Source organism: Bombina bombina, chromosome 4, assembly GCF_027579735.1.
Source record: "Bombina bombina isolate aBomBom1 chromosome 4, aBomBom1.pri, whole genome shotgun sequence".
Taxonomy (NCBI): domain Eukaryota; kingdom Metazoa; phylum Chordata; class Amphibia; order Anura; family Bombinatoridae; genus Bombina; species Bombina bombina.
This window is the reverse complement of record NC_069502.1, coordinates 193,093,989-193,107,994: the sequence shown is the minus strand read 5'-3', so window position 1 is coordinate 193,107,994 and position 14,006 is coordinate 193,093,989. Positions and strand designations below refer to the sequence as shown.

Genomic DNA, 14,006 nt, shown 5'->3' with positions numbered 1-14,006 from the left:
AAAAATTAAAATACATGGAGTCTAACTTCCCCTCATTATCAAGTGCAAAGGAACATCTATATCAAAAATAGGATCTCACTAAAGATACTGTGATAAAAGCAATGATTGTGATAAAAGCAGCATATGGCAACTGAGTATCTCTTTTTCATACAAAACTGTTTTGCATGATTCAGATTGATACAAATTAGAAACCAGTGACTTCAACAATTGAGTTTTAATTTAGGAATTCTTGCCTGATGGTTACTAATCAAATGCTGTTAAACACATATATTTTTGTAACTTGTCTTTTGCACAGGGATCACTATTGTAAGTTCTGGTGGTTTATTTGCCCTAATTACAGAGTGAATATTTGTTGCGTTGTAATACTAGGGGAAGAGAGACTACTTAAAATGGGGTTGCTGGGTAAAGTTTACTTATTTGTTTTCTTCTTTTTGACATATATATATATATATATATATATATATATATATATATATATATATATATATATATATATATATATATATATAAATATATAATATATGCAGCAGTATTTTTCAAGAGCAATAATCAACTTTCAAAAGCGTTATATAATAATTTAAAATATGTAATTTTTATATATCTCTTGAAAGTTCATTATCACTCATGAAAAAGTTGTAAGAAAGAGATGTAAGTACTGGAATATATAACGAGGTTAGGAGCTCAGCACTCATTCGTTTATGGAAATAGATACTTTTTTTTTCTCTCCAAACATACTGTGAGCAGGTTTTTATTACTCCTGCTTTGTGTGTGTGTGTGTATTTTTTAAATGCCTGATGTATGTTCTTCCCCTTGAGAGTCTCAACTTGACAAGACATACAGAGGCGGCTCTAGAGTTAGTGAGCCATAGACAAACAGAATCATACACTGTATGCACATGCACCCTGCTCACTGCATGTACACATGCACACCCTACATGCTGATAAACGCACACACTACAGGCACCCTGCTAGCTGACACACACAGCCAGCTCACTGACACACATACTACAGGCACACACACCCTGCTCCATACTACAGGCACACACCCTGCTCACTGACACACATACTACAGGCACACACACCCTGCTCCATACTACAGGCACACACTCTGCTCACTGGCATGCATACTACAGGCACTGACACACACAAACTACAGGCACACACACCCTGCTCACTGACACACGCAAGCTACAGGCACACACACCCTGCTCACTGACACATGCATGCTACAGGCACACACACCCTGCTAACTGACACGCATGCTACAGGCACTCACACCATTCTTGCTAGCATACACAATATACCAACACTGCATTCAAACACCAATCTGAAAAACACTTATTACACAGGTGTGACAGTTAGTGCTGGTTAGTATGTGGTGCATGCTGTGTGCTATGGTTTATGTGTTAATTAAAACAAGGGCTTTGCAACTGCAATTTGTTCAATACTGATGTAATAAGCACCTACAGGGTAACACAAGCCCAGAGTAGTACTACCAAAGATAGCAGACTGATAGCTTTGGAAGATATACTAAATTTGTACAGTAATTAGAATTTTACCTTGCTTTTAGCTGGCACCAGTTTTACACTAAAGTAAAATTAAGAGTGCACCAGTTTTGATAATGGGTTTCAAAACTGCAAATGTGTTAAAAAAAAATAAAAAAAAAGTACATAAAACATCTTTAACATATGTCACATATGTACATTTCTCATTTTATCTGAATCAAACAGCTTCTTCAGTGGGTCAATGTAAAGGTATTTGAGGCTTGAGATATGTGAAAATTATTTCTTTTTTTCTTTTTTTCTTTTTTTTTAATTTTAAACAAGCTTTATTTATAAAATAAAATCAGAATACATGTTACACATCATAATCATCAATAACACAGTCACCAGTACAATACAGTCACCAAAGCATATACAGCTCATGGATCTTCTTTGAAAAGAGAAAAATAACGTTAGCAATCTAGATTAGCGTCATATTAAGATCCGCATATCATATGACTCTTCTAGTTCCAGCTTATTACAGGATAAAATTGTGGTCTAAGAGATGTCAGTGCATGGCCTATCTTTCATTACTCTAACACATTTTACAAAGCAATAATTAAATAATACAGTATATCATGTTGTTGAAGTTTGCTAAGTATTCCTACATGGCATCTGGGTTGTGAGTTGAGGGTGTAGGGTGAATAGTGTCGGCTGTCAGAGAGTGTAAATATTCCTCCCAAATAAAGGAGATGTCATGAAATTCCCCTAGTTTGCCCATTTTGATGTAATGATATTGTTCTAGCTTTAAGGCCATTGTCACTCTACCTCTCCAAAACTGTAGTGTTGGTAGTGTGTTTTTCTTCCAATTGTAAGGGATATATCTCTTGGCCGTATTTATCATTATCGTCAAAAGTTGAAGTCTGTACATACAACGTATCTTGGGGCGAACATTGAACAGGAGTGCCCATGGTGTATGGGGAATGGGGGAGCCTAGGGCTTTTCCCATTTCTCTTCCTATGTCTAGCCAATATTGCCTTACAATGGGGCATGTCCACCATATATGTGTAAATGTGCCTCTGTCCTCACACCCCCTCCAGCACTTTGCGTCATAAGTGGGAATCCTTTTCTCTAGTTTGTCTAGGGTGTAATGCCATCTGCAAAGCAGTTTGGTATTCATTCCAGCGACCTGTAGGGATGAGGTTGAGGAGCTCATTTGCCTGTAAATCATGTCCCATGTTTTAAGTGAAGGACGTTCGTTTAGTTCGGATTCCCATCTTGCAACATATGTTGGTGGCTGTGTGGTCTGGTGCGCTATAAGTAGTTTGTAAGAGATGGATAAGTTACCGCTACTCGGTAGTATCGCGTGGCATAAAGACTCAAAGGGTGTCAGGGGTCTAGATATGTTGGCCTTATGTGGGTGCGTCTGATGGCTGTGTGAAATTTGATGGTATGCCAACCAGTGTTTGTGATCAAGGCTTAGTATATCCAAGACCTCTTGCTTAGTTTTAAGCTTACCGTTTTGTAAAACCTTATACCAATGTGTAGTCTGATTTAGCGTTAGCATGTTTTGATCACGGGTGTGGGGTAGGCTAAGGGGCTGGGTATTGTAGGTTAGTGGAGTCAGTGGAGATTGTAGGGACGAAATTGATTTGTGTGACCTCAAAATCCTATTCCATACCTTGAAAGTTTCCTGAACTGTAATTGGGCATTCTGGCTGGGTAGTACCAGTACTCCTTTGGTTGCCTGGTGACCAGCATTGTCCTCCTAAGTGGGAAGTCCCACAAAGTTCAGTTTCTAAAGTTACCCATTCTTTATGGGCAGCATGTTTGCACCAGTCCACAATCCTGGACATGTGGACTGCGCAATTATACAATTGTAGATTAGGTACCCCCAATCCTCCTTGTAGTTTATTATGATACAAAGTCTGTGTGGCGACTCTTGGTCGTTTATTGCTCCATATGAAGGAGTTAATAATTTTCTGTAACTGAAATAGTGATTTGTCTGGGATGGGGATAGGGAGTACCTGAAGGAGATAAAGGATTTTTGGAAGAATAATCATTTTTATAGAGTTAATTCTACCTATCCAAGATAAAGGTTTTTGTTTCCAGGAAGCCAGAATAGATATAACGTGTGTTACAAGAGGGTCAAGATTCAGTGGGATTATTTTATTCAGGTCGGGGGTAATGTATACACCTAAGTATTTGAGTGCTACAGGTTGGTGTCTAAATTGGTGTGCCATCAAATGATTTAACTCGTGTTGTGGAGTTCCTATATTAATAAACTCCGATTTGGAGTAATTGATCCTAAAGTACGACATCTCTCCGAATTCGTGTAAAGTTGCCATGAGTGCGGGTACTGAAGTTTCTAAGTGCGTTAAAGTTGGAATGATATCGTCCGCATATAAGGAGGTTTTGTATTCTGTGTGATTTACAGTTATTCCTTTGATATCTAGGTTACCTCTGATGTATGTGGCTAACACTTCCATTGCCAGTATGAACAGTGTGGGGGACAAGGGGCATCCCTGTCGGGTTCCGTTCTTGATTGTAAATGGTTCAGATATAAAATCATTCAATTTAATTTTGGCCGTAGGGTTGTTATATAGTGCAAAAATTTTAGTGAGGAACTCAGTGTTAAAGCCGAATTTTAGGAGTGTATTTTTAAGGAAGGACCAATTCAGACGGTCAAATGCTTTTTCAGCATCCATAGCTAAAACTACAGCAGGGATATTTTGTTTACTTGCATGTTCTATAAGATTAATGATTTTAGTGGAGTTGTCCCTAGCCTCTCTATTTGGGGTAAATCCTACTTGATTAAGATGTATTAAGTTTGGAAGTACTTTGTTTAGACGGGTGGCGAGGATTTTGGCATAGAGCTTAACATCCACATTTAGTAAAGAAATGGGGCGAAAATTTGAGGGGGTCGTGGCTGGCTTGCCCGGCTTGGGCAAAACCACAACATGTGCTTCTAACATCGAGGGCGGGAATTTAGCCCCTTAACTTATTTCATTAAAGATTGTAACCAAGTGTGGAGCCAAATCCTCCTGGAAAACTTTATAATATTTAGTAGAGAACCCATCTGGGCCCGGGCTTTTTCCATTTTTTAGTGTTTGTATGGCCTTCTTGATCTCTGGTATAGAAAAGGGCAAATTAAGTTGTTCTAATTGGTCCTCTGTTAGTTTGGGTAAAGGACAGTTTTTAAGGTATCTATCTAATGTATTATTGAAATGGGGTAGATCATTAGCAGGAGATAAGTTATACAGGTCCGAATAGTAAGAGTGGAACGCCTGAAGAATTTCGGGGGTAGTTGTTAATGTTGATTTGTTTGGGGGTTTTAGTTCATATATGTGCGTTTTAAGTTTCTTTCTTTTTAGGGCCCTTGCTAGATATTTACCGGCTCTATTATTCTCATAATGAAAAAAACTATTTGTTTTATGCACAAGATTATGGTGTTCTAATTGCAAAAAGTCATCTAGAGCTTGCCTGACTTTCGTTATTTCAGTCAGAATGCTAGTGTCCAACGGAGAGTGCTTGTGTAAGTGTTCCAGATCTGAAAGTTTAGTGGTAAGGTTGTCGTATTCTACCCGTTGGGCATGTCTTAATTGGGCTCTTAATTTAATAAATTCTCCCCTAAGCGAGCATTTATGTGCCTCCCAAACCGCAAATTGGTTGGAAGTTGAGGGAACGTTTATCTGAAAATATTTCTCTATGACTCTGTGTAATTTATCGATATGATCTACCTTGCTAAGTAATGTATCATCCAATTTCCATAGAAATGGTACGTCTGTAAGTTCTGGCCATGTGATATGTAGTGAGACAGCTGAATGGTCTGACCAGGCTGTGGGGGAAATTACACATTTTTTAACCTGTGTGAGACCTTTTTGATTAGTGAGAAAATAATCAATCCTACTGTGTGATTTGTTGGGATGGGAGTAGAACGTATAGTCCCTAGTGTTAGGGTGCTGGAGTCTCCAGATGTCATATAGCTTATGGAGTTTAAGTTGCTTCCAAAAATATATATGAAATTTTGTCCTACGTGTTAGGTAGGGATTGTTGCTATCTAAGTGTGGTTGAAAGTGTAGATTAAAGTCTCCGCCTATATAAATTGGTCCTGTTGAGATGTCTAAAATACGATTAAACAATTGTACAAAAAAGGGTTTTGGCTTGCTATTGGGTACATAAAGATTGACAAATGTAACCGGGCGTCCGTATAGGAGGCCTTTCAGTCCCAGAAATCGACCTTCGTTATCTGATTCTTGTTTGATTAATGTAAAGTGTACACTTCTTTTCATTAAAATGCTCACGCCACATTTTTTGGAAGGTCCTGTGCTGTGAAAATGCTGTGTATAGGTTTGTCCTAGATATTTTGGTATGTTTCCCTTTCTAAAGTGGGTCTCCTGGAGGAAGAGTATATCGGCCTGCCTTTTGGAAATGTCTGAGAGGGCTTTTGATCGTTTGCATGGGGAGTTGAGACCTTTAGCATTTTGGGAGAAGAGAACTAGGGAGTGTGGATTGTTAGAGTTGTGACAAGACATTATCTTGGTGTAAGTGCCAGCTAAACTTGTAAGTATTTAAATTTATCAAGCCTATAGTGACTGTACATATGGCGAGAATTTTTTGTCCCAGAGTAACACAGTTTGAACATGTATTAGCTTCATACAAACAATAAAAACAAACAACATATTTGTGCAAAAAAACAGTGTCAACATATTGCATAATAAAAAACTGTAGAATTATAAAAACAAACAAATCTCTAAGTCTGAAACCAGACATAAAAAGAGATATAACACTAATGGGAGGAAAACAAACATAAGGTCCTTTATTTTGTAAACATAAAGTTCTTACCCATCCCAAAAATAGGGAAAAGGCTTAAATATTAATGTCCTGGGGCCTATATAAACTTTAGGAAAGAGCCTCGCATTACTTCATGCGGTGTTAAACAGTTTGTGTTATGAGTAAGTAAGCTGGATACGATACCATTCTCGTCGCAGCTCACCAGTAATCAAAGTCCAGCATATGTCCATCAGTAAGGGAGCCCGAGGAGCGGGCCACACATAGAAGTGTCCAGAAACACATATGTTATAGCTCTAGTCCTCCTCTGATTCAGAGGGGCGAGTGTCTCTAGATGAGGGTTGCTGTTTTCCGGGTTTTTCTGTCATTGATGGTGTTTTGTCCGGTCGGGGGACCTTGGTTTGCCATCTTGTAAGGTCAGTGGTTGATCTTTTGTTGACTCTTCTTTGGTCCGTCAAAAGAGGTGTTAAATCCATTGAATGGTCAATGCCTAGATCTTTGCTGAAGTTATGCATGTCCTCGGGTTTGTTACATATCCATCTTTTATTGTCCTGTATGACCATGAGGTGGGTGGGGAAGCCCCATCTATACGGGATTTTCTTGTTGTGAAGTAATGTTGTTAAAGGAGTAAATTCTTTTCGTCTCTGCAACGTTCTCGTTGAGAGATCCTGGTAGAATTGTATAACATTACCCCTGAACCTTACAGGCTGTTGTCGTCGGGATTGATTGAGAAGCATTTCTTTTTCAAGAAAGTTTTTATATCTGATAATAATATCTCTAGGTGGGGCCCTGTCTGGAGGCTTAGGCCGGAGAGCCCTGTGGGCCCGTACCCACAGAATATCTTCTGTGTATGATTTATCCTTGATAGCGGAGAAGAGGGCCTGTAGATATTCTGGAAAGTCTCTAGGTAGAACGGATTCAGGAACTCCCCTTAGTCGCAAATTCTTCCTCCTGCTCCTGTTCTCTAAGTCGTCTATTTTATCCATTAGTGCTTCAATATTCTCCTGTTGTGAAGTAGAGCTATTATCAATACGAATAATGTCTTCCTTGATTTCATCAGTTTCTGCTTCTAGCATTTCAACTCTAGAGCTCATAGTTTGAATTTCTTGCTTAAGTTCTGTGAGTTCTTCTCTAAGGCATGTTCTGAAAATTTCTGAAATTTCCTGCTTGGATGCAAAATGAGATAGGAGTGAAGCAGGGATTGAAGTGGTCTCTTCAGATGTAGGCCCGGGTGCAGGGCTTGGGGGCTGTGTGCTAGGAGGAAGTTTATTTTTACCAGCCAAAGTATTTGTGGGAGAGTGTTCTGTAGCAAAGTACGATGGCATTGTGTGGGTTTTAGTTGCTGGCACTTTGGTGATTTTATCTGACTTGTTTAGTCTCCTGGATGCCATTTAAAAAGATCGCACACTATCCCCTTAAATGTGGTCACTTCGTGTGAGGGATACCCCTGTCTGTCAACAGTCACCACACGGCTATTGTAAGTCACTTTTCCTTGTATGTTTAAGGGTGCTTCTACCCACATGCACCTCTTTATCTGTTTAATTAGCAGTTGGATGAAGCAGTATAAGTGCAGCGCTAGTAGCGTCATTTTAAGGCCCTGTGGTAATGGCGTTTTACAAGCGCTGCCCTCGTGGGCTAGATTTGTGCATAAACTCACCCCTGTTCCGACATAAAAACTGTGGCAGCGCTCCTCTATACGCCGGACTCCCCGCTCAGTCAGCTCAAGTTAGCCGCAGCCTTCTTTAGTATTACGCAGTAATGTGGGCTGCTCAGGGAGCGGTGTGAGTGAACCGGACCTGGTTGCAGTGTCGGTAAGATGGCGCCCGCTGCATGTGTAGCTTGGGTCTGTGCTGACCACTTCGCCGCTTCTCTTCGTGGCTTTTGAGTCCGGATGATATCCCCAAGCTCAGGGAATGCTCCTCTCTCCTGCTGTGGTGTATGAGACCAATTTTGGCTATTGTAAGCAGCCCCAGTCAGTGCTTGCAGGACCCCATGTACGGAGCTCCGGATTTATGCGACCATCATGGTTGCTACCAAGCTCCGCCCCCCGTGAAAATTATTTCTAGCATCATAAATGATGTACATTTCACATTTTATTTTCAAGTGGATAGGTAGTGTATACAATTAATGAGAGAAGAGGTTGACAAATAGATAAAGGAAACACTAAACCAAAATTATCTGAATCAAACAGCTTCTTCAGTGGGTCAATGTAAAGGTATTTGAGGCTTGAGATATGTGAAAATTATTCCTAGCATCATAAATGAGAGTTCAGTTATAAAGTTTAAGATTGTTCAATTTAATAATAAAAAAAAGATGCCTAGGAACCTATTATAGATACTGTCAGCTATCAAAATACAACTATGTCCTAATTTTCCTATTAATATTATGAATTATAAAAGCCTTTTGAAATTTACTTGTTAACTTTATTTGTTCCTAATGGGTAACTAATATATGGTAGAAATAACCTTTAAAATAAATCTTACTGAAACAAAACCAATCTGAACCTTCATATTGGTTAGCCATTAGGCACAAATAAGGTTAACAAGTACATTTCAAAAGGCTGTTATTATTCATAATATTAAATATGAATAGGAAAATTGGGACATAGTTGTATTTTGATAGCTGACAATATCTATAATAGGTTCCTAGGCATCTAGAATATGTTTTTACTTCAATACCAGATAGAAAATATTGCAATTAAATTCACAAGACAACAAAAATGACAAGGTCTAATAAAGATATGAATTACTACTACTCACTCCCTTTTAAATATGTCAGAGCAACGAAATTCAGGTTTTGCATAATTTAATCATTTATATGCCATGAGCTCTGCAATTTGTACACAGGAGACAAAATGACCAGGAGCAATAACTGAAGTTAAAACTTACCATTTTTGGTGAAGCTCCACTCAGTACACCTGCTTCCTAATACAGCTATTTTAACCCTTTGCCTGCTGGAGAGGGCTGCAAATACACTGTGCCAGACAGCACTCTCTGGAAACTTAGAGGTGAAGATGCCTTTCTGCAGGAACTTTCAGCAGCACTGTGTGCCGATCTCTGGCTGTTTATGCTGACTCATGCTGCTAGGAACTTTCTGAAGTCTGTGTTTACTTTTAGAAGTTTCAGTCAACAATCTTTTGCTTGACTTTTTATCAGTGCTATTTAGAGCCCTGTTAAGTTTTAGATTTCCAAGGAAAGCTCAGTTCCCACCCCCTCATTTTACAGTTTAGTCACTGCATTTATAAAGTGCACAAAAAGCCAAATGATTTTAACTTACTTGTCCTGTATGAGTAAATGTTATAGCTCCTGTTACTACACATGGCAGCTCCCTCTCCTGAAGAGGGAGAAGCTAGGGGAGGATCACACTGCCGGGAGGGAAGAGGGTGCAGCACTGCAGAGTAAATCACATAGAAGGGAGTGTAGAAAAAACAATCAGCTACAGATGTGAAGCGCATACTGAGTGAATGTGCAGCTGCTCTCCTGTCTCCTCACTTCCCTGCACAGTGTGTGCTGTATGTGATGATAAAACGTGTGTTTTATCATCACATATTAGATAGCAGCGCTCTTCAGGGACAAATAACACAAAAAAATGTGTATATATCTCTAAGTCTCTGACAATATGAATGCGCAGCCCCGATAATATGAGGAAGCAGGAGATACTAGCAGCCACCGGTGGACAAACAGAGGAGGGGATAGGAGACTTCGGCACACAGACAGACACTGGAAAGAGAGAGGTAAAGGGTTTAGCGGAAAGACATGAGAAGTGCTCACTCTATGAGGAAAGACCAAACACATACACACGGCATAGCTATTACGGTGAGGGAGTGCAGGAGAACATATAAGTATTCAGGGAAAATGTATGGGAAAGCCTGACACGAAGGCTGATGATAAGTTATTGATAACAAACATACATTTATTAAAAACAATATGTTAATATTAATAAAAACATAATACTATATATATTTTTCTGAGACATTTTTAACACAAACCATTATGCAAATATAGCTCTATGCTGAGTTGTGCTAAATAATTAACTGTTCCGGAACTAAAATGATAGGTTACAAAACTGAGGAAGGATTAGTCAGCAACACTGCAATATATTAACTACGCATGCGCAAGTCTGCGTGTGCGAGCATGAAAAATGATTTACGAGTCGACCAAGATTGGTTACAGATGAACATACCAAACATTAATGTAAGAGGTGGGTGGAGCCAGACAGCCATTTTCAACTGCTTACAAAGGAAGCGTTATTAAACTTTTTTGCTACTACCTTCAGGCAGATGTAGGATGGACCCGGTGCAGGATGCTTCTTTGATGTCTTTGAATAGGTTAGTAAAATTTATGGTGAGGTGTAGACTGTCCCTTTAAATGGAGACATTTTTCATGTCAATCATAATCTATACAGGTAAACTTTCACTTTTACAATTGCACACTATACATGTAATACAACTATTGGAGTGCACAAATGTGTTCCATGGTTACATGAGCACCTTCCATGTTCTCATTGGACACTGGACAGCATTAATCCACAAAAAAACTAAGGTTATACAGTCACATGTTTGGATGGGCTCTGTTCTTTTACCATTATACTTTGCACATGTACTACAACCATGGGAGTGCATAAATGTGTTCCGTAGTTACACGGACACCTTTCATGTTCTCATTGGACAGTATTAACCTACAGGAAACCTAAGGTTATACAATCACATGTTGGGATGTGTTCTGCACTTTTACTATTCTACTTTGCACATGTACTACAGCTATGGGATGGTTTAAATGTGTTCAGTGGTTACACTTACACTTCCCATGTTCTCATTGGACAGCATTAACCTGCAGGAAACCTAAGGATATACAATCACATTTTAGGAGAAAATTAAAATGAATTATTTTAAGATTGGAAAGATTGCTCTAGTATTAGACTGTGTTTTAGTGTATGTAGCATAATGATACTTTTTCTTGCAATATATTTCATATGTAAGAGTATCCATATTTTTTTAACAGTGTTATATTGCCTTATCAAAGGAAGGAACAGAGTTCTTAATAATAACATCACTCCATTATGTTCTTTTGTAGAATTTAAATAAGTGTTGATACTGATTTGAGCTGTCCCATATAATTCCTCAGGATCACACTGTTTATATTGCATTAGACTTTCTAGACCAGTAGATTGATTGCTTTAAAGGTATAAGATATTCTGTTATTACAGTTAAGAAATGTCACACTCCATGGGAGCACCTGCATCACATTTTTATTGCCAGGAGCAGCGCTTGATGTACATTTCACTAGTCGTGTGTCTGGCCCCTAGGCACATACCCAAGAATACAAAAACAATCAATGTGTGTCGGCACCTGTGTTAACTGGTAAAGTACTGTTAAATATCGAATAGTTCTCTCACCCCTCTCCTGGTTTAGCAAAGTCCAGTGTCACTTGGCCTGACCTGTGGAGAAGCAGGAAAAACGACCCTCCGTATTTGTGCAAACCAGGTGCACATGGAGCCGGTCCGGCACTTGACGCTCTCACTGACCGCTCCGGTCTCCTCTGCTCGATCCACCTATGATGGCGTGTGACGTCACTGGGCTAACTTCCGGTACACGGAACTTCTTTCTCCTCAGTAATGCTATGCATGTCCCGGCAACAACCAAAACCAGGATTGGTGCGCTGAGAATAGCAGATGTAACACACTGGAAACTGGTGCAGCCTCGGTTCCACAGGATAAGGATAACAAAGTTCAAAATGAGGTGCACAAACAGCCAGTTGTGAATACAAGTATTCTTTTCTTTATTGCAAGTAAAATGTTCACTCCCTTCAGGGATACAGGAATCACAAGTATAGTAGTGAGTGGAGATAGCTTCACTCTAGTGACTGTCTGCTGACATGTTTCGGCGATGAAGCCGTAATCGTAGCTGCAGTCTCAGGTGTACACCAGTCTAATAAACCTGTTCCTGGTACCTGATTGGTTTAAAAATATAATTAAAACCACACCTAGAGTGAAGTTAACCCCCACTCTCTTTACACATAAGACATAATGGAATAACAATTTTCCATTGCTTAATGTGACATACACATTTAGGAAATCTAAACTACATAAACAATCAGTTGGTGAAGGGAATATAAGTTTGAATAAACCATTGTAACTATTTTAAAGACTCCATTGGGTAAACACCAACTGATACAATGAAAGTCACATTTGCAAAAACAAAAACAAAAAGCATGCACTGTACACTGAGTATTAAATAGCATGTATGTATGAGATAAACCTTATATACATATATTTGAATCTATATTTATACTAGCATATGTATAGGTATAGGCCTTACCCTTGCCTTGAATTCCATATAAATATATATATATATATCTATACACAGTGCAAAAGCTAATAATATCACACATTTTTGATGTATAATGTTCAGTGTTCAAAACCCTATATAAGCAGGGATTAGATATTGGATACACAGACCCAGACCCAGAATATCATTCCCAAAAATTAATTAGGTCAAATTCTGAATTTAGGCCTTCCGGGACTCTGGTTCTGAGTCTGTGTATCCAAAATACCTCTCTCTTCGCCAGCAATATTTCCTTATCCCCACCTCTCTTGTTCAACTTAACCTGTTCTATAATGGTCCATCTAAGTGTCCTTGGACTTTTGTTATGATGTATCTTAAAGTGCTGAACAAGAGGAGTGGTTAATTTGCCAGCTTTGATGTTAGAGACATGTTCCCTAATCCTCTCTCTTGTCTCCCTCGTTGTGAGCCCTGTGTACTGTATTGCACACTCTGTGCAAGTTAATAAATAAACTGCAAACTTAGTTCTGCAGTTTAAACAAGAAGAGTGTCTAAAAGTCTCACCAGTACTGGTGCTCCTAAAGCCTTCTCCCTGTTGTAAAAATTCACAGGCAATGCACTGTGCAAAATTGCATTTGTAAGTTCCTTTTTGAAACTCAACCAAGATGAAACTTCATTGTTTGGATCCTTAAGTTGTGTGGGGGCGAGCAAATTGCTTAAACTAGTCCCACGTCTAAAGGCACATCTGCACCCTTTTGTGATAATATCTACCAATCCATCATCTGCTTTAAGAATGTTAAAGTGTTTTCTGATAATATTACAAATTTGATGGAATTGGTTACTGTACTGGGTGATGAAGGAAACTCCATCAAATGTGCCTTCCCCATCTTTTTTGTTTTTATTTACAAGATAGGTAATTCTGGGGTTTGCCCCAATGTTTAGTCTGTGTTGGCTAACAACCACTCTTTTATATCCTCTCTCACAGAACCTCTCCTCCAGCTTGAGAGATTGTCTCTCATAGTCCTCATCCGTTGTACAGTTTCTCCGGAGTCTAATAAATTGTCCTTTAAGGACAGAATTAAAGACTCTTTTCAGATGATTACTTCTGGCATGGAGGAGAGTATTCCCTGTGATTGGTTTCCTATATACTTTGGTATCAACGATGTTATCACTAATACCAACCAGAGTGACGTCCAAGTAATTTATATTGACTTTGTTAAATTCAAAAGTGAATTTTATGCCTATGTTGTTGTCATGTAGTATAGATACAAATTTCCTAGCCTCCTCATCAGAGCCAGACCAAATCATCAGCAGGTCATCAATGTACCTCCTATAGTAAATGATCCTATGTTTCTAGAGTTCATCACATCCAAAGATGTGGGACAGCTCCCACCAACCCATGAACAGGTTTGCGTAGGAAGGGGCAAATTTGGCCCCCATGGCTGTCCCACATCTT

General features: G+C 39.0%; 1 protein-coding gene across 1 annotated transcript in view; it reads left to right on the top strand.

Annotated features, from left to right (window-relative positions):
• SNTG2 (syntrophin gamma 2) overlaps positions 1–14,006 on the top strand; it is an 804,523-nt gene that overhangs the window by 122,674 nt on the left and 667,843 nt on the right.